An 18,609-nucleotide genomic window follows, 5' to 3' on the forward strand; every position below is an offset into this window, starting at 1 on the left:
TGGACTTCTATTAAATGAAACCACACCGTATATATTATATTGTGATTTCCCTTATTTGTTTAACATTGTGTTTATGGGATTCACTCATGAAGTTACAGCATATTTATTTTTATGGCTATGTAGTATTCCCTTGTATGAATAGAGAATATATATATATATTTTTTTATTTTTTAATTAAAGTATAGTTGATTTACAAAGTGTTACTTTCTGCTGTACAGCAAAGTGACTCAGTTATGCACATATATACATTCTTTTTTGTATTCTTTTCCATTATGGTTTATCCCAGGATATTGAATATTGTTCCCTGTGCTATAGAGTAGGACCTTGTTGTTTATCCATCCTATATGTAATAGTTTGCATCTACTAACCCCAAACTCCCAGTCCCTCCCTCCCCCACCCACCTCCCCCTTGGCAACCACAAGTCTGTTCTTGAATAGAGAATATATATATTTTAACCCATTCTCATGTCCACGGGTGTTTGGGCTGTTTGCAGCTTTTGTTTTTATGAGCAGTGCTGCTGTGAACATCCTGGGGCCCATGTAGTGGAAGAGATTCTCCAGGTGCATTATGACGAGTAGAACTGCCTGTTCATAGAGTGTGTGTGTACTGGGTAATGCCAAACTATCTTCCAAATACTTGGGTCCACTACTCCTCCCAGCAGTCTGTGAGTGTTCCTAACACTCCGTAGCCTCAGAGCTCTCCTCGGTGCTGGTCTGTCCACTCAGCTGTGTCCACATCTCAGAGGCCCCTTGGTCTCACTTGGCCTCTGGCCTGAGTCCCTCTGGTTTGGTCCCCCCCTCCTGCCACCCCCAGGCTGACCTGAACTTCCTGTTTCCCAGAGAGTTGGAGCCCTGGCTCATATTGTTGGCTCAGCCTCTGGGTCCAGGCATAGGGCTTCAGCCTTGTCCTGGGCTCTCTGGCTCCTGGGGGTCAAGGAGGCTAGACATCACTTTCTCTTGCCAAGCCAGGTGGCCCTGGAATTTTCCAGCATGGAGGAGGCGGTGTTGTCTCCCCATACCTCCCAGAACCAGGAGTCCTTAAAGACAGCTTTAAGGGCTTTTCTTGAGGCCTTTGGGCAGATTAGCACCAGCCCTGTCAGCGCCGGCAGGAGGATGTGACATGTGTGCTGGCCGCAGGCCAGGCCACATGGATGTCTGTGCACAGTGCCAGCTCAACCAGCCGGGGGCCTCAGGTGTGCAGTGCGTGCAGAGCCGGCCCTGCCCAGCGGGGGAGCCCCGGGAGCCCACCTCCTCCTGTTGCATTCACCTTCCTGCCAGGTGCTTCCTTTCTGACAGTGGCTGCACCAGGGATGGCGCCCTGCATCCTGGGCTCGGAGGGTTTGGGTTTTTCCTTGTTGTGGGAAGACGCGACAGTGTCATGGTTCCCAACACAGGCCAACTTGGGTTAGAATCCCGGTTCTGGGACTTCCCTGGCGGTCCCGTGGTCAAGACTCTGCGCTTCCACTGCACAGGGCATGGGTTCGATCCTTGGTTGGGGTAGTAAGATCCCATATGCCCTGCAGTGCTGCCAAAAAATATATTAAAAAAAAAAAAAGAATCCCGATTCTACCTCTTACCAGCTGTACTGGTGACTTAACCTCCCTCAGCCACTGTTTCCTCATTTGTAAAATGAGGACACCATCTACATCTACAGTGTTATTAAATGAGAGAATGTGTGTAAAGCATTAGTACTCTCCCTGGCACACCCTGGACCCTGAGAACTGTTTTGGGTAGTTATTGTGACAATATAATGGTGGAAAGAACTGGGTTTAAAGCTAGAAGGACGTGGGTTTGAATCCTGATGCTGTCACCTCTTGCTTGTATCATTTAGCCGGTCTGAGCCTCAGTTTTCCCCATCTGCAAAATGGTATATAATAAGAATTTCTACTTCACTGAAGTCATTGAACTAAAATGTGTAAAGAGCTTGGCAGAAAGTAGTTGCTTAATAAATATCAGTGACCGTTATTATTACATGAGAGGAAGGACTTTTATTTTCAGTTAAGGGAACTAGAGACACGATAACATAGAGAGTCATTATTTCCTGTGAAACAGCCCAGACTTCAAATTTTTACGTATTTGAAATTATTAAAAATACATTATAAACATTTTGGAAAAGAGAAAAGGAGAAAAATATCAAGAATTCCCCCAAGGTCCCACCACCTGAACATAAGCACTGTGACCATGTTGGTGTAAAACTCTTCTGGGATTTTTCCACACATATTTTATGAAGCAGTTGTAATAGTAGGATATGGACTTTTCTGTATTCTTTTTCCTTCACTTAACGCTGTATCATAAACATTTCCCCATGTTGCTACATGTTATTCGTAATTGTAATTTTTTATGATTGCATACCATTCTTAATTAAGACCTTTATGTGTAAACTTCTCCGGTATTTCAGGTTTTTTCCTTAAGATTCCAGAAGTCAAATTACTGGGTCACGGGGCATAAACACTCTTTATAGCTTCAGATTCATGGAGCCAAGTTGCTTTCCAAAAAGGTGGTATCAATTTGAATGCAGTAATGTCTGAAAAAGCTCATCCAACTGCATATCTATTGGTACTGGGTATTATAAATACAGTTTTCTTGAGACTGATTTATGAACTAGGTCTTGTCTTTATCGGCAGCAGTTGCCAAGCCCAAAAAAGTGAAAAGGAGTTAGTAAACCACAGCAAACTTCATTAATGCAGAATCATGGAGTTGAAAAGTTAATACCTCTTGTCTCACCTGATTTTACCTTCTGCATTTAGACTGTAAAGATGGATGGATACTATATTTTAATTTAACACAGTTTTTTAAAGTTTATTTTTTTCTGTTATAAGAGTACAATGTGATTATTAAACACATTTTGGAAACGACAGAAAAAGTTGAAAGATGAATCACTCTTTAGTTTCAAGGGTAACATTTTAGTACATTTCCTTATTTTCTTCTAAACATTTTTCTCTTTTCACATAACTGAATATACTCTATGAATAATTTTAATTTCTTTTTTGCTTGTTGTAATATAGATATTTATTTATATAACTGTAAACATATATAGACATCCTTTTTTTAGCCTATGTATTGTATTATTTTTATTGTCTTTTTTTTGAAAAGGAAACACATACTCATGATTTTAAAAAATTCGAACAGGGCAGGGTGTACAATAAAAAGTCTCTTTCCCACCCTTGACCTCAGTCATCCTCTCCAGAGGAACCATTGTCATAATTTTCTTGTGTATCCAGAGAAATTCTATGCATATTCAAACATAAATGGGCTTTTCTACACAAATAATAGAGTGCCAGACATACTAGTTTGCACCTTGCTTTCTTGTCTGTTTCACTTAATGTATCTTGGAAGTCATCCCACAAAAGCACATATGATTTTGACATGGTCTTTTTAATGGCTGATAAAATATATTTCATGGATGTACCGTAATATATTATCCAGTCTGCTACTGAAGACTATTCCTTTCTTTGGTTCCTATAGACAGTGTTTCAAGCAACAGTGCTGCCCTTCATGCACGTGTCAGTAACGTCTGTAGGATAAATTTGTAGCAGTGAAATTTTGCTAGGGCAGCTGATGCATTTTAAAATGTACACCCGTTAAATTTTGATAGACACCATCAGATTGCCTTCTATAGGACTTGTACCCAATTAAACTCTACCCAATAACATATAAAAGTTCCTGTTTCGGGGCTTCCCTGGTGGCGCAGTGATTAAGAATCCGCCTGCCAATGCAGGGGACACGGGTTTGAGCCCTGGTCCGGGAAGATCCCACATGCCGCGGAGCAACTAAGCTCGTGCGCCACAACTACTGAGCCTGCGCTCTAGAGCCCGCGAACAACAACTCCTGAGCCTTCGTGCCACAACTAGTGAAGTGTGCACGCCTAGAGCCTGTCTGTGCTCCGCAACAAGAGAAGCCACCGCAATGAGAGGCCCGCGCACCGCAACTAGGAGTAGCCCCTGCTCGCCACAACTAGAGAAAGCCTGCACGCATCAAGGAAGACCCAACACAGTCAAAAATAAATTAAAAAAAAAAAAAAAGTTCCTGTTTCCGGGCTTCCCTGGTGGTGCAGTGACTAAGAATCCGCCTGCCAATGCAGGGGACATGGAGCGGAGCAACTAAGCCCGTGAGCCACAACTACTGAGCCTGCGCTCTGGAGCCCGCGAGCCACAACTACTGAAGCCCGTGTGCCACGACTACTGAAGCCCACGCGCCAGAGCCTGTGCTCCGCAACAAGAGAGGCCACCGCGATGAGAAGCCCTCGCACCGCAACGAAGAGTAGCCCCCGCTCGCCGCAACTAGAGAAAGCCCGCGTGCAGCAACGAAGACCCAACACAGCCAAAAAAGTAAATAAAATAAACAAGTTAAAAAAAAAAAAAAGTTCCTGTTTCTCCATACCATCACCAGCAGAGTGTTAACAATGTCTTTGATCTTTGACAAACTGAAAGGTAAAAATTCCACTTTTAACATAGTTTCTTTTTCATGAGAAAGGCTCAGTAATCTTTTTTTTATAAATTTATTTATTTTATTTATTTTTATTTTTGGCTGCGTTGGGTCTTTGTTGCTGCGTGCGGGCTTTCTCTAGTTGCGGCGAGCGGGGGCTACCCTTTGTTGCGGTGCGCGGGCTTCTCATTGCCGTGGCTTCTCTTGTTATGGAGCACGGGCTCTAGGCTCGCGGGCTTCAGTAGTTGTGGCTCGTGGGCTCTAGAGTGCAGGCTCACTAGTTGTGGCGCACGGGCTCAGTTGCTCCACGGCATGCGCGATCCTCCTGGACTAGGGATTGAACCCGTGTCCCCTGCATTGGCAGGTGGATTCTTAACCACTGCGCCACCAGGGAAGCCCTGAATAATCTTTCAAAGCCACTTATATTTTGTTTTCTGTGAACTGACTAGACTTTGTTTTTAATTACTGAGAAATATCGCATGGGGAGGATTTACCATAATGTATCTAACTTACTTTATGTTGTTTCTAAACTTTCACTGTTATAAATAATAAGCATAGTGAACATCTTTTTTGTATAAAGCATCTTCAGCACTTTGTCTTGTTTTCTTGGAGTGGATTCTTGAAAATGAAATTTGTGTGTCAAAGGGTATTGGCATTTTAGAGACAGGATTGCCAAATTGCTCTTGGAAAGGCTTATACTAGTTTACAGTCCCACCAACAATGTACACGTGTGCCCAATTCACTTTTCCATTGCCAGCATTGGCTTGTCGTATTTAAAGGATCCCCCAGGACGCAGCTTCTGCAGACTTACTTTGTGCTCTAAACCAGTGTTAGCCTAACCTTTAAAGCCAGCAGACTTTCCTTCTTTGCATCACAAACCCCAATACTTCCTGTCCAACCGAGGCTCAGCTTTGTTCTGGGAGGACTCACAGTTTCGCATCAGAGATGTCAGTGTCTGTTTTCCTTTCTCTGTAAAACCCCACTGCCAAGTTTGTACAAATCACTGTTAGTAGAAAAACATTCCCGTTGTTCCAAGAAGAGCTCAAATGCTCCTCTCCTGGATTACCAAGCAGAATAGGTTACCTATGGCCCCGGAGATGTGGGGCAGCACAGCATGCCGGGCTCGTTCTTGGGGGGCGGTGCCATCCGATTCATTCCTGCTGGGATGTGGCAAAGTCAGTGCGCGTGACACTGGGGAAGGTGCCCTGTGTGCTGGGTTCCATCAGCGCAGGTGTTATCTGGAAGAGGAGACATTTGTTTTTATCTGCTCAATACCTCTTTCCTCTTCTGTTAATAGGGGCTTCTCTTGCTCTTGCAAACTCCTGTATCATGACCTAGCCCTGGCCTAGTGGAATCTCCTTTCCTCTTGGCCAGAGTGACTGACTCAGGAGTAAACACTTGACCCAAGAAAGGCCAGTCACATTCCTTCCTGGAATTTGACCTATGGGTGCTGGGAGAACGAAGTGTGTTTGGTAAGCTGGGATGATGTAGGCTTAAGGCTGTGGTGGTCCTCTTCCCCTCCATGTGGAAAATTCTGTCTGCAATAGAAGTCTGGGAATGTGGAGCTAAGGAAAGACCCACAGAGATGAGGCAGGAAACGTGGAGACTGTCTTCATGCCGGCTATTTGAGTGCTTGTCTGAAATGGATGACTCAGCCTTTGTCATCAGAAAGATTTATATTAAAACAAAAGTGGAATACTATTTTTACCTTTCAGTCTGTCAAAGATCAAAGACATGGTTAAGACTGTGCTGATGATGGTATGGGGAAACAGGTTCTTTTATATGTGTTTGGGTAGAGTTTAATCTGGTACAAGTCCTATAGAAGACCATCTGATGGTGTCTATCGAAATTTAAAGTGTGCATTTTAAAATGCGTCAGCTGCCCTAGCAAAATTTCACGGCTAGGAATAGATCCTACCGATATTACTGACACATGTGCATGAAGGGCACTTACAATGCAAAAGTCTAGTTCACCTGGAGAGGTCAGAGAACTTGCACCTTTGAGGTGAGTGCAGGGAGTTCTGGAAAGAGGGAGCCAAGGGTTGGTACTAGAGGAAAATACCAGGCATCAGATTCAAACATTTCAGATGTTTGAGATGATAGTCAGGAGGGGGCAAGGTAGGGATTGGTGGCTGGGAATATGAGAAGCAAGTCATTGTATATATGTGGTACATATATACAATGAATATTACTCAGCCATTAAAAAGAATGAAATAATGCCATTTGCAGCAACATGGATAACCCTGGAGATTGTCATACTAAGTGAAATAAGTCAGACAGAGAAAGACAAATATCATATGATATTGCTTTTATGCGGAATCTAAAAAAAAGATACAAATGAACTTATTTACAAAGCAGAAACAGACTCACAGACTTAGAGAACAAACTTATGGTTACCAGGAGGGAAGGGTGCGGGGGAGGGATTTATTGGGAGTTTGGGATTGACATGTACACACTGCTATATTTAAAGTAGATAACCAACAAGAACCTACTGTAAAAAAAAAAATTAAAAATAAAAAAAATATAGATGAGGAAAAGGCCATTAAAATAAATAAAAATGGATGCAGAAGAGTATTAGAGTCTAACTGTTTTGGACTGGGAGCAAGGATGTACTCATATTTTTTAACATGATATAGATGGAGAAAAGTCTTATGTAAACTCTAATCTATACTCGTAAAACCATACTCTGAAAATCATATTCATTTATAAGTGCTGTAATTGAAGAGGGTGTTTGCCAATCAGAAGCACATAAAAAGGAGAACAGGTTGGATCATTAAAGAGATTCAAAATGCTTTACATGTAAAATAACTGATAATGATTGGAGCTATTTAGAAAAGATCAAGAAAGCAATTACAACTGTTTTAAAAGTTCTTTAGTAACTGTGATGTGCAATAGGGATGCTTGTCAATTTCTGAGGAAAAAGTGGATTAAACTAGGACCAAAGAATGAATGTGAAAAAAAAAAAAAGAAGCAAGTCAGGAAGTACAGAGTCAAAGATAAGAGAGTCGATTGCATCATCTGGGCACAAGATGATCTTGAGCTACGCTGGCAGTGGACATGGTGAGGAAGAAAGCAAGAATTGCAAAGGTAAGAGTTGACAGGGGACTTCCTTGGTGGCACAGTGGTTAAGAATCTGCCTGCCAGGGGCTTCCCTGGTGGCGCAGTGGTTGAGAATCTGCCTGCCAATGCAGGGGACATAGGTTCGAGCCCTGGTCTGGGAAGATACCACATGCCGCGGAGCAACTAGGCCCGTGAGCCACAACTACTGAGCCTGCGCGTCTGGAGCCCGTGCTCCGCAACAAGAGAGGCCGCGATAGTGAGAGGCCCCCGCACCGCGATGAAGAGTGGCCCCCGCTTGCCGCAACTAGAGAAAAGCCCTCGCACAAAAACAAAGACCCAACACAGCCAAAGATAAATAAATAAATAAACAATTAAAAAAAAAAAGAATCTGCCTGCCAATGCAGGGGACATGGGTTCGAGCCCTGGTCCGGGAAGATCCCACATGCCGCGGAGCAACTAAGCCCGTGTGCCACAACTACTGAGCCTGTGCTCTAGAGCCCGAGAGCCACAACTACTGAGCCTGCGTGCCACAACTACTGAAGCCCGCGTGCCTAGAGCCTGGGCTTCACAACGAGAGAAGCCACCACAAGGAGAAGCCCGCGCACAGCAACGAAGAGTAGCCCCTGCTCGCCACAACTAGAGAAAGCACAGCAACGAAGACCCAACACAACCAAAAATAAATAAGTAAATTTATTTAAAAAAAAAAAAGAGTTGACAGGATTTGGTGACTGGCTGGCTAACTGTATTACAATAGTCTGCTTGTGCTGTTATAACAAAATACCACAGACTCGGTAGCTTAAACAACAGAAATGTATCTCCTCATAGCTCTGGAGGCTGGGAGTCCAAGATCAAGGTGTAGGTGGTATTAGCTTCTGGTGAGGCCTCTCTCCCCAGCTTGTAGATGGTGCCTTCCTGCTCTGTGCTCACATGGGCTTTTCTTTGTTTGTGTGCACAGGGAGAACTCTGGTGTTCTTCGCCTTCTTATAAGGTCAGCAGTCCTATAGGATCAGGGCCCCACCCTCATGACCTCATCTAACCTTAATTACCTCTTTAAAGGCCCTATCTCCAAATACAGTTACATTGGGGGTTAGGGCTTCAACATACAAATTTTAGGTGGGGGGAGCACAGTTCACTCCATAACACTAACCAAGTAGAAATAAGATTTTGGGATAGGATGATTCACTTAATTTGTTTGGGCGTATTTTTTCTGGGGCTTTAAAGAGAGATTTGTAATCATAGGTACGTGTGAATGTAAAAATTCTGGTCCTTTCACTTACCCTTTTAAGCATTTCCTTGAATTGCTATGTAGTGTTCATAACTATCATTTTTAGAGGCTACATTGCATTCCTGGTAGTACCCTAGTATTATTCCTGGTCTTAATCTTAACTAGTTTCCCTTGGCCAGCTAAACAGCTGCAAGCCCTATCCATCCTTTCTTTGCCAAGCTCATTGTAACCATTCCTTTCTCCCTATCTGATGGCCAACACCCACCATAAGGCCACGTCATTGTGTGCCATGGGCTTCCTCACTGGTCCACTGGTCATCCTGTCATTGGTTGTGTCTACTGCATTCACCCAACACAGAGGAGACAAATGAATCTTAAGGCTGTTTGTCACTCCTCTACCTTACCATTAACTGGAAGATAAAGTCCAAACTCCTTTAACTAGGCATTAGAAGTCCTCCACAATCCAATATTAAGCTAACTTGGTTACTACTCACCCATGCTGTTTCTGTGTGTTTCTTTTCTAGAGTCTGATAGACCCCTCACTGTACTTCCAACATGCCCCATCACTCCCAGGTCATTAACTTTGCTTCATTTAGATGTCCTTCGTGATCATCTAGTTTTATCCAAGTTGAGGTATCAAAACACATCTATGTGCATATTTGACATTCCCAGTAGACCATGACTCACTTCTATAACTTTGGTACTGGCTTATGGCCCAATGTGTAGACTCAAGTTTCTCCAGATTCACCCAAGTTTCTCCTGATTCAAATCCTAGCTCTGTCGTGTACAAATTTTATGACCCTGGATAAGTCACTTAACATCAAGCCTCCGTTTCCTCATCTGTAAAACTGGGAAAATACTAGTACCCCATTCATCTGACTGTTGTGTATAACATGTATTGTACATGGTTATATGTAAAAGTCACCTCACCAGGTCCCGGGACATAAGTGCTTAATATATCTTAGCTATTTTGATGATGATGACCACGATTAGCACTCTGGAAATATTTGTTGGATGAATTTCAGCTTCGCTCATGCACAGACAGAAAGGAGCAATGGCTTTTCTGTCTCCTTTTTGTGATCCCCAGCCTCGTCTCTAGAACCTCCTGCAACAAACGCCAGTCTTCCAGCCCTGACTCAACATAGCCCCAGAGTGAGAGGCTTTGAATGCTTGTTTCCCTCTTGGCAGCTTGAGTAGGTTTGCCCTGAAGGTCCACTAGCTTCCTCCCAGGAACCAGTTTCATGGAGTTTGATTGACGTTTCCAAACAGGACAGATATCCTGACTCACCTGGGCTGGCGCCCGCTGAGACAGTCTGCAGAAACCAGAAATGGGTTCCTTGCCCACAGCCAGGACCACCACAATACCTCTCATCAGGCCTGCCCCTAATGTCAGAGGATCCCATGACAAGAAGGCAAAAGGAGGCCCACATACCATCTGTCCAAATATTTAAAAGTTGTGAATCAGGCTAACAAAGTGCTAAATGTATTCCATCCTTCTACCTTGACAAATGCACCTTCTTAATGGCAAGATCAAAAAATACATATGTGTAAATGTATATAAAAATACGTGTACAGCTATGTAATTCCTGTTACTGAAATTGGCAATGTAGTAAATATGACCAAATTTAATCATAATTGTTTCTGTCTGGATACCCTGTAGATGGGCCAGCGATGTTTGAATGAATATAATAAAAATATTTAAAAATTAAAATAGTTTTTATATGTTTCCAAAGAGTTAATTTTGAGCAGTTTAGAAGAAAAGTATATTAAAATTAAAAAGTACTCATGAACCTCCCCATTTATTTAGATCTTTAATGTTTTTCAAAAGAATTTTATAATTTTCTCCATAAAGCACTTACATAGTTTTTGTTAGATTTATTCATTTCAGTTTATATTTTTGGCATGATTATCTTTTTAATAATTACTTTTTTATTTGTTACTGATTGTAGAAATTCATTGACTTTTGTATATTAATTTCTTATTCAGCCAACTTGCTGAAATCTTATTAAAATGAATAATTTCTCTATAGATTTTTGTGTTTTCCATGTAGCGATAATATATATGAATATTGAATGTTTGATTTATTGTTTTCCAATCCTTATACCTTTAGCTCTCTTCCTCCAATACAGTGCTGAATGAAAATGTTAGCCGACATTCTTTTCTTGGCCTCAAAGGGAAAACATTCAATGTTTCACATTAAATAGGATTTTTGTTGCCAATTTTCTGTAGATACTCTTTAGGGGTTGAGGAAATTCTACTAGATTTCTAAGGATTTTTAAAATATTTTTTTCATGAATGAATATTTAAATTTATCAAAAATTTTCCATTTACTGAGATGATCATATCATTTTTCTCCTTTAAATCTTTGAATTATATGAATTGGTCTTCTAACACTAAAACAATCTTGGATTCCTGCAATAAGCTGAACTTGGTCAAGATTGTTTTATACATTGCTGGAATTGTTTGCTAATTTTTTAAGAAGAGTTTTGTGTCTATGTTTGTCAGTGAAATTGTCTCATAATTTTTCTTTCGTGCACTGTTCATATCAGTTTTGGTATTAATTTTAATATAAAATAAATTGGGGAGTGTTTCTTCCTTTACTGTAATTTTAAAGAGTTAATATTGGAGTTTAAATATTGGAGTTATTTGTTCCTTGAATGATAGAAGTTACTAATAAAACCGTCTGGACCTGGCGTTTTCTTTATGGTGAGATTTTAAACTACTGATTCAATTTCTTTCTTTCTTCTTTTTTTTTTTTTTTTCACTGTCTTTGTGGTTTTTTTTTTTTTTAAACATCTTTATTGAAGTATAATTGCTTTACAATGGTGTGTTAGTTTCTGCTTTATAACAAAGTGAATCAGTTATACATATACATATGTTCCCATATCTCTTCCCTCTTGCATCTCCCTCCCGCCCACCCTCCCTATCCCACCCCTCTAGGTGGTCACAAAGCACCCAGCTGATCTCCCTGTGCTATGCGGCTGCTTCCCACTAGCTATCTGTTTTACATTTGGTAGTGTATATATGTCCATGACACTCTCTCACCCTGTCACATCTCACCCCTCCCCCTCCCCATATCCTCAAGTCCATTCTCTAGTAGGTCTGTGTCTTTATTCTCTAATATTTATTATTTATTTATTTTAGCTGCGCCGGGTCTTAGTTGCGGCATGCAGACTTCTTAGTTGCAGCATGCAGACTTCTTAGTTGCGGCATGCGTGCTTCTTAGTTGCAGCATGCATGCAGGATCTAGTTCCCTGACCAGGGATCGAACCCAGGCCCCCTGCATGGGGAGCACGGGATCTTACCCACTGGACCACCAGGGAAGTCCCTAATTCAATTTCTTTAATGGTTATAGGATTATTCAGATTTTAAATTTCTTCTTGAGTCAGCTTATTTTTCTAGGAATTTGTCCATATGTTTCTGTTTTCAAACTTATTGGCATAAAATTGTATATAATATTCTCCATCTTTTCAATCTATGTGGCACCTGCAGTTATATGCCATTTTTCATTCCTAATATTATGCCTTCTGTTATTTTTTTCTTGATCAATTTTGACAGAGGTTTGTTAGTGTTATTAATCTTTTAAAATAACATAATTTTGGGACTTCCCTGGTGGTCCAGTGGTTAAGACTTTGTGCTTCCAATGCAAGGGGAGCAGGTTCAATCCCTGGCTGGGGAACTAAGATCCCACGTGCCACGCAACTAAGATCCCATATCCCATATGCCACACAGTGTGGCCAAGAAAAAAGGAAAAAAAAAACCCCATAGTTTTGGTTTTGTTGATCCTTCTGTGTATGTTTATTTTATATTTCATTATTCTCTGCTCTTATTTATATAATTCCCTTTCTTCCAACTTTCTTTGGGTTTGTTCTACTATTAGTTTTTCTATCTATTTTAAAAAACTTATTATGTAAAAAAAACATATAAAAGTATACATTTCCTACTAGCACAGTAATGCTTTAGGTAAACTCTATAAGTTTTAACATGTAGTACTGTTGTTATTGTAGAATTCTAAGTATTTTTAAAATTTCCACTGATATATTATTTAACCCATGACTTTAAAAAACATGCGTCTTAATTTCCAAACACGTTTATTCCCCCTAGTTTTCTGTTTGTAATTGAGTTCAAATTTAATTGTACTGTTGTCAGAAAAAGTGGTCTACAGGATATCAAACTTTTGAAATTTGTTAAGACCTGAATATAATTAAATTTCTTAAATGTTCCATGTATTTCTGAAAAAATGTATACTCTAAAATAGTTGGCGGGACTTCCCTGGTGGCGCAGTGGTTAAGAATCTGCCTGCCAATGCAGGGGACACAGGTTTGATCCCTGGTCCAGGAAGATCCCACATGCCATGGAGAAACTAAGCCGGTGCGCCACTACTGAAGCCCGCGCACCTAGAGCCCGTGCTCTGCAACAAGAGATGCCACCTTAATGAGAAGGCCGCACACCACAATGAAGAGTAGACCCCACTTGCTGCAATTAGAGAAAGCCCGCGCACAGCAACAAAGACCCTACGCAGCCAAAAGAATAATAATAAAAATAAAATAAAATAGTTGGGTCCAGTGGTATACATAACTTTAAAAAGTTAAACACCTTATAGACAAGAAAACTTCCAAACTGTTTTCTAGAGAGTTTGTACCATTTTACATTCTGACTGGCCTTGCATGTGAGTTCCAGTAGCTCCACATCCTTGCCGACATTTGGGATACTCAGTCTTCTTAATTTTAGCCATTCTAGTGGTGTATAGTGGGATCTAATTGTGGTTTTAGTTTGAGTTTCCCTGACGACCAATGATGTTGAGCATCTTTTCATCTTTTCATGTGTTTATTTGCCATCTGTATATCTTCTTTGATGAGGTGTCTATTCAAATCTTTTGCTGTTTTCTAACTCAATTGTTTGTTTTATTGAATTATGAGTTCTTTATATATTCTGAGTTTAAATTCTATATATTATTATGTATAATATATTCTTCATAATATATTTAATATAGTCTAGACACAGAACTTTAAAGAACTTCATCAAATGTATTTGTTGCAAATATTTTCTCCCAGTCTTACTTCCACTATAGCCATGTGACTTGTTCTCATCAATGACATGTGAGTGGAAGTGATGTGTGATGCTTGTGGGTCAACTTTTAAGAAGCAATGAAACTTTTCCACTTTTTTGTTTTCTTTCCACTTGCCATAAAGAGGCCCCAGGGGATGGTAGGGCCACAAGATGGAAGGAGCTTGGGTTCCTGTGTTACCACATGGAGAAAAGCTGCTGTCCACCAGGAACACTGAGATTAACTGCGGTGAGAAATAAATTCCTACCATATTAAGCCACTGACATTCTGGAGTTCATCTATTATAGCAACTAGTGTTTCTCTGACTAATACCTGCCTGCCTTGATTGAATTGGAGACTAAAAGTGAATTTCTAATCAGAATGATATATATGTACCTCCTCTTCAACAGATTTTTGTGTCAAGACCGTCTGAAGCTATTTCCAAAATCAGTTCTTCTAGCCAGGTCAATTTATTTGTTATGGAATGATTGCTAATGTGGTTTGACAAACTACTTAAGTGAACCTTTTATTAAGTCTTTCCAGTGTTTCTTTACAATGTTAAAATAATTTTGGTGAGTTCTTCACTTGAGTTCACAAACAGGTCCACAGTGGAAAGGTTTTCAGTATTGGTTGGTTGGTTGGTTGGGTCAATGAAGTTGCTTCTGGGGCTTTAGGAGGGCTGTGTCTGATATGGCCTCCATTTAGCGAGGGCTCCATGCCAAGCACTTTGCATGGTTTCTCTTTCAGGCCTCATAACACCATCAGGAGGTAGGAAGTATGACTCCTATTTTAAAGACAAGGAAATTGAGGCTCAGATGAAAGCAAGTCACTTGCTTAAGGCTGCACTGAGACTCGAACATGGGTGTGTCCAGCCCCAGACTTGCATTCTGTTGTCCTGGTGGGAATCAAACTGAACAGGAGGCCATAGATCCACCTCATTTTTCCCAGAACACCCTGTCCTGGGCTCCCTGCAGAGGGTCTCAGCCATCAGCCAGATTGTCCTCATGTCCAGAGCCTGGGGCTACCTCAACAACCAGTTCCTTTTTCCTTTTGCACTTCAACCTGCAACAGAGCCACAGGGATGTTATAGACCCTCAGCAGGGGGAGAACCTATGTGTGCTCGGGTACATGTGCGCATGCATGTACATGTGTGCCAATGACCTGTGGAATCATAGACAGCCATTAGCCTTCTCTCTCCCTACTCTCCTTCCCCTCTGCCACCATCCCAGCTCTTCACATCCACTGGAGAATGGGTGCTTCCTACTCTGGGGGAAGCATGGCTGGGCATCCCAAGAGAAATCATAGTGTCTATCTTGCTCTGGGCATTGCCAAGGAGGTTTCTGGAAATATGACTCCTATTTTAAAGCTAAGGAAATTGAGGCTCAGATGAAGGAGATTTCTGGAAGTCACTTTTGGGACTTGTCCAAACACTATGGTTACAACTAGGTCTAAAAATAAAATCCTGTAAAGAAGAAAAGGAATGGGATTATGAGTTTTTTCTTTAGTTTCAAATTTTTCTGTGATGTGGTTTTATTTTTATAATTAAAAGTGATGAAAAATGCAATGAATTGCACAAGCTGTGTGTTGCTTCTCCATGTGAGAAACACCTGCAGGCAGCTCAGCTTTGCTCCCTGCCTGTGTTTAAGTAGTAACACTGCATTGACAAGGAGGTTTTAGAAATTCTTTTTTATTGTGGTAAAATCTATGGAACATAAAATTTACCACTGTAACATTTTTAAGTGTACAATTCAGTGACATTAAGTAACATTCACACTGTTGTGCGACCATCACCACCATCCATTTCCAAAACTTTTTCACCATCCCAAACTGAAGCTCTGTACCCATTTATCGCTAACGCCCCATTCCCTCCTCCTTCCAGCCCTTGGTAACCTCTATTCTACTTTTGGTCCCTATGAACTTGACTATTCTAGGTACTTCATATAAGTGAAATCATATAGTATTTGTCCTTTTGTATCTGGCTTATTTCACTTAGCATGATGTCTTCAAGGTTCATCTGTGTTGCGGTGTATATTGGAATTTCCTTCTTTTCTTCAGCTAGCTTGAATAACATTCCATAGTATGTATATACCACATTTTGCTTACCCATTCATCTGTCAATGGCCATTTGGGTCGTTTCTACCTTTTGGCTATTGTGAATAATGCTGCTGTATGGGTGTATACACATGGGTGTATAAATACATGTTTGAGTCTCTACTTTGAATTCTTAGGCATGTATACCTAGAAGTGCAATCGCTGTCAAGGAGGCTTTTATTTTTTTAAATTTATTTATTTATTTATGCTTGCAATGGGTCTTCGTTGCTGCGTGAGGGCTTTTTTCTAGGCTTCATGGCATGCGGGATCTTCCCGGACCAGGGATTGAACCCATGACCGCTGCATTAGCAGGTGGATTCTTAACCACTGCGCCACCAGGGAAGCCCCTCGAGGAGGTTTTTAGAACTCATTTTTAGGACTTTCCCAGGAAAGTATTTTGGATTTCCTCAGCTATGGCCACTCCTTGACCTTTGAATGTGGATTTTTAGAAATTTCTAGCAGTTTTGGGAGGCTTAAACATCGATTTAAAAATGCTTTATTAAAGCAAAGCTGAGAAGTAAGGACACGTGTCTGCCTTTCCTGGTGAAGGCTGAGAGGGGGTAAGGGCCTGCCCAGAGTTCAGAGTAGTAGTCACAGGGCCAGGGTTCAAGCTCAGATCTGTCTGAGCTCAAAGCTATGCTTGGTCTATTACCATGTTCTCCTATTTGAAAGCAATTTGTTGGGCTGTCAAATTGGGGGATGCCATTTTGGATCAAAAAGGTATGATATGGAGACTAATTTTAAAATGTTCATTATATTTTCCAATCAAAAAGAAAAATAAATGATCAAGGTCTAAAATTTGGAACATAGAGAAAAGCAGAAAGAAAACAGTTACCCGTGGCTCTGCCACTGACTGTCAATTGTATCTCTCTGTACAACGTTTAATTGCATTTTCCCCACAGTTCAGCTGGGCACGGTGTTTACTTGATCACGCCAGGCCGAGAAAAGACAAGCATTTAATAACCTTAAAGAAGCTGAGCCTTGGGCTTCCCTGGTGGCGCAGTGGTCGAGAATCTGCCTGCCAATGCAGGGGACACGGGTTCGAGCCCTGGTCTGGGAAGATCCCACATGCCGCGGAGCAACTCGGCCCGTGAGCCACAACTACTGAGCCTGCGCGTCTGGAGCCTGTGCTCCGCAACAAGAGAGGCCGCGATAGTGAGATGCCCGCGCACCGCGATGAAGAGTGGCCCCCGCTCGCCGCAACTAGAGGAAGCCCTCGCACAGAAACGAAGACCCAACACAGCCAAAAAATAAATAAATAAATAAATAAATTAAAAAAAAAAAAAGAAGCTGAGCCTTTCATTTATAAAGGCTTGCATTGTCAGGAGATGGGAGGGGGCGTGGCAGCTGCCGAGAAGCAGTGCTTGGATCTCCCTACGAGAAAGAACTTGTGAAGTTCTTTCAGCTGCGAAGAATGCGCTTAGCTGATCGCCTCCAGCTGCAGCACTTAAGCCAGCTTCGCTCTTCCCTGGCGGCTCCCAAGCCAAAGACTGAGTGTGGTGGAGACACCGGCACCCACCATTTCTGCCCGTTGGGAGACCCCTCTAATGGGCAACTTTGCTTCACTCCCCACTGGGTTGCCCAAGACTTTGCATGATCTGCACTGTGGTCTGAGATGTTCCCAGCCCTATTTTTCTTCCTCTTGCATTTCTTTTCACGGGATAGGATCTGCATGGCCCTCTGAAGGCTTTCCCTGCCCAGTCCTACCTCCTCAGCCTTTATCTTTCATAGTTATGGCCCTCCACCAAATCTTTCACTCCTAACTCCAGCTCTGCATCTAAGTCCAGCATCTGCTTCCTCCACGACCCATATCGACATAGGTGGTGACGACAAGTTCTATGCATGTTTCTGAGCTTTTAGTCATTCTACATCAAAGCCAAGCATAGGATTTCTACCTCAAGTAATCTTCGACATACCACCAACTTCGGACTTCACACAACACTTGAAAGTGTAAGAATTGAGTTTACGACAAGATGACCACCATGTGCCGGGAGCCCCTGAGATCGAGCTCAGCGGGCTGGGAGCCACGATCCCGGGAGCCTTAGATGGAACCTGAGGCAGGGCAAGGAAGGGGCCTGAGCAGGGGAGCAGGGCGGGCGAGGATTAGGGGTGGTGGTGGAGGTGGTGGTGGTGGTATATAGGGCTCTGGCCCTGGGGGCGGTGCTTCTCGGGTCGGGAGAGGGGTGGGGCTTAGGGAGGAGCCTGTGAAGGTGGAGGGGCAGGGCCTGGGTGGAGGAGGAGCCTGAGGAGGGGTTTGGGTGGAACATATGAGCTGGAGGTGGGTCCAGGGATTGAGTTTGTCTAATAAGGAGGCGGAGCCTTTAGAGGGCAGGGCCTCAGGAATTCTAGGGCTATTGAACCTGGGTGGAAGGTTGGGAAGGTGACCCTGAAAGACAAGGGTGTGGAGTTATGGTTGGGGCACCCACGTTGGGGTGGGGAGATAAAAAAGAATTGAGTTTTCTGAGTATTTTCCTCAATTAAGTCTTATGTCTTAATATTTCAAGAAGCACAAAATGGTGGAAGAGTCTGTAAGAACTCTGAGAAACCATAGAGGAAAGACTAATGAAAGACGGGAGACGAAAGAGAAAGCAACATGGAAAGCACATCCTGTAGTAACAAAGATGGACAGATAACACTGAAAAAAGAAGGGGATGATTGGAAACAAGACGACTGCTTTCTAGAAGTCCTGGCGGTTAGTAATCAATAAAGTCTGATGAATGTGGAAAAACAGAACACAGTAAAAATGTGTTACAGCTGAGTGTCT

The 18,609-nt window shown here is 42.1% G+C and overlaps 1 long non-coding RNA gene across 1 annotated transcript in view; it reads left to right on the forward strand.

Annotated features, from left to right (window-relative positions):
* LOC137754799 (uncharacterized) overlaps window positions 1-17,912 on the forward strand; it is a 28,175-nt gene extending 10,263 nt beyond the window's left edge. Inside the window, exons 3-4 of the long non-coding RNA XR_011071930.1 lie at window positions 13,900-14,003; window positions 16,748-17,912. This is a non-coding gene — a long non-coding RNA (uncharacterized lncRNA). The remainder of the gene's footprint in view (window positions 1-13,899; window positions 14,004-16,747) is intronic.
* Window positions 17,913-18,609: the final 697 nt, after the last annotated feature.

Source organism: Eschrichtius robustus, chromosome 20 (genome assembly GCF_028021215.1).
Source record: "Eschrichtius robustus isolate mEscRob2 chromosome 20, mEscRob2.pri, whole genome shotgun sequence".
Lineage (NCBI taxonomy): Eukaryota > Metazoa > Chordata > Mammalia > Artiodactyla > Eschrichtiidae > Eschrichtius > Eschrichtius robustus.